We start from the raw sequence: 3016 nt of genomic DNA, 5'->3' as shown, positions 1-3016 counted from the left end.
GCCCAGAGGATAGTGGAGAACCATAAAGCCCAGAGGGTAGTGGAGAACCAACAAGCCTGGAGGGTAGTGGAGAACCATCAAGCCCAGAGGGTAGTGGAGATCCATCAAGCCCAGAGGATTTTGGAGCTCCATCAAGCCCAGAGGGTAGTGGAGCCCAGAGGATAGTGGAGATCCATAAAGCCCAGAGGGTAGTGGAGAACCATCAAGCCCAGAGGGTAGCGGAGAACCATCAAGCCCAGAGGGTAGCGGAGAACCATCAAGCCCAGAGGGTAGTGGAGAACCATCAAGCCCAGAAGATAGTGGAGATCCATAAAGCCCAGAGGATAGTGGAGATCCATAAAGCCCAGAGGATAGTGGAGATCCATAAAGCCCAGAGGATAGTAGAGCCCAGAGGGTAGTGGAGATCCATCAAGCCCAGAGGATAGTAGAGCCCAGAGGATAGTGGAGCCCAGAGGATAGTGGAGATCCATCAAGCCCAGAGGATAGTAGAGCCCAGAGGGTAGTGGAGATCCATCAAGCCCAGAGGATAGTAGAGCCCAGAGGGTAGTGGAGATCCATCAAGCCCAGAGGATAGTGGTGCCCAGAGGATAGTGGAGAACCATAAAGCCCAGAGGATAGTGGAGAACCATCAAGCCCAGAGGATAGTGGAGAACCATCAAGCCCATAGGACAGTGGAGCCCAGAGGATAGTGGAGCCAAGAGGATAGTGGAGCCCAGAGGGTAGTGGAGATCCATCAAGCCCAGAGGATAGTGGTGCCCAGAGGATAGTGAAGAACCATGAAGCCCAGAGGATAGTGGAGAACCATCAAGCCCAGAGGATAGTGGAGAACCATCAAGCCCATAGGACAGTGGAGCCCAGAGGATAGTGGAGCCAAGAGGATAGTGGAGCCCAGAGGGTAGTGGAGCCCAGAGGACAGTGGAGCTCCATCAAGCCCAGAGGATAGTGGAGCCCAGAGGATAGTGGAGCTCCATCAAGCCCAGAGGGTAGTGGAGCACAGAGGATAGTGGAGCTCCATCAAGCCCAGAGGGTAGTGGAGCCCAGAGGATAGTGGAGCTCCATCAAGGCCAGAGGGTAGTGGAGCCCAGAGGACAGTGGAGCTCCATCAAGCCCAGAGGATAGTGGAGCCCAGAGGATAGTGGAGCTCCATCAAGCCCAGAGGGTAGTGGAGCCCAGAGGATAGTGGAGCTCCATCAAGGCCAGAGGGTAGTGAAGCCCAGTGGACAGTGGAGCTCCATCAAGCCTAGAGGGTAGTGGAGCTCAGAGGATAGTGGAGCCCAGAGGATAGTGGAGATCCATACAGCCCAGAGGGTAGTGGAGCTGCATCAAGCCCAGAGGATAGTGGAGAACCATCAAGCCCAGAGGGTAGTGGAGCTCCATCAAGTCCAGAGGGTAGTGGAGACCAGAGCATAGTGGAGCTCCATCAAGCCCAGAGGATAGTGGAGCTCCATCAAGTCCAGAGGGTAGTGGAGCCCAGAGCATAGTGGAGCTCCATCAAGCCCAGAGCATAGTGGAGATCCATCAAGCCCAGAGGGTAGTGGAGCCCAGAGGGTAGTGGAGAACCATCAAGCCCAGAGGATATTGGAGCCCAGAGGGTAGTGGAGAACCATCAAGCCCAGAGGATATTGGAGCCCAGAGGATAGTGGAGAACCATCAAGCCCAGATGGTAGTGGAGAACCATCAAGCCCAAGAGGGTAGTAGAGATCCATCAAGCCCATAGGATAGTGGAGAACCATCAAGCCCAGAGGGTAGTGGAGATCCATCAAGCCCAGAGGATAGTGGAGCCCAGAGGATAGTGGAGCCCAGAGGGTAGTGGAGCCCAGAGGATAGTGAACCCCAGAGGATAGTGGAGAACCATTAAGCCCAGAGGATATTGGAGCCCAGAGGATAGTGGAGAACCATCAAGCCCAGAGGGTAGTAGAGAACCATCAAGCCCAGAGGGTAGTGGAGATCCATCAAGCCCATAGGATAGTGGAGAACCATCAAGCCCAGAGGGTAGTGGAGATCCATCAAGCCCAGAGGGTAGTGGAGATCCATCAAGCCTAGAGGATAGTGGAGATCCATCAAGCCCAGAGGATAGTGGAGCCCAGAGGATAGTGGAGCCCAGAGGATAGTGGAGCCCAGATGATAGTGGAGCCCAGAGGATAGTGGCGCCCAGAGGACAGTGGAGCCAAGAGGATAGTGGAGCCAAGAGGATAGTGGAGCCCAGAGGATAGTGGAGCCCAGAGGATAGTGGAGCCCAGAGGATAGTGGAGCCAAGAGAATAGTGGAGCCCAGAGGATAGTGGAGCCCAGAGGACAGTGGAGCTCCATCAAGCCCAGAGGGTAGTGGAGCACAGAGGATAGTGGAGCTCCATCAAGCCCAGAGGGTAGTGGAGACCAGAGGATAGTGGAGCTCCATCAAGCCTAGAGGGTAGTGGAGCTCAGAGGATAGTGGAGCCCAGAGGATAGTGGAGATCCATACTGCCCAGAGGGTAGTGGAGCTGCATCAAGCCCAGAGGATAGTGGAGAACCATCAAGCCCAGAGGGTAGTGGAGCTCCATCAAGTCCAGAGGGTAGTGGAGCCCAGAGGATAGTGGAGCTCAGAGGATAGTGGAGAACCATCAAGCCTAGAGGATAGTGGAGATCCATCAAGCCCAGAGGATAGTGGAGCCCAGAGGATAGTGGAGCCCAGAGGATAATGGAGATCCATCAAGCCCAGAGGATAGTGGAGAACCATCAAGCACAGAGGATAGTGGAGAACCATCAAGCCCAGAATATAGTGGAGAACCATAAAGCCCACTAGCGGCTGCCCAGGTTATGTACGTGACAACGTCATTTTGCTGAGTCTACCTTTAAATCTAGAATGTTATGAATGGTCAGTCCTTGCATCCATAGCTTCGTCTTTGAATTTGAGAGTGATTACTTTTCTCCAGTCCCAATCTTCAGCTTTTTACCGAAACAGTGGCGTGGAGTTGCTTTGTTATTGTTTCAACCGCTGATTGGCCCTTTAAAGTTAGGTTTGTGGGCTAGAATGATCT

This window comes from Oncorhynchus kisutch, unplaced genomic scaffold (genome assembly GCF_002021735.2).
Source record: "Oncorhynchus kisutch isolate 150728-3 unplaced genomic scaffold, Okis_V2 Okis07a-Okis12b_hom, whole genome shotgun sequence".
Classification (NCBI taxonomy): Eukaryota; Metazoa; Chordata; class Actinopteri; order Salmoniformes; family Salmonidae; genus Oncorhynchus; species Oncorhynchus kisutch.
Note: the sequence above shows the minus strand (reverse complement) of the source record.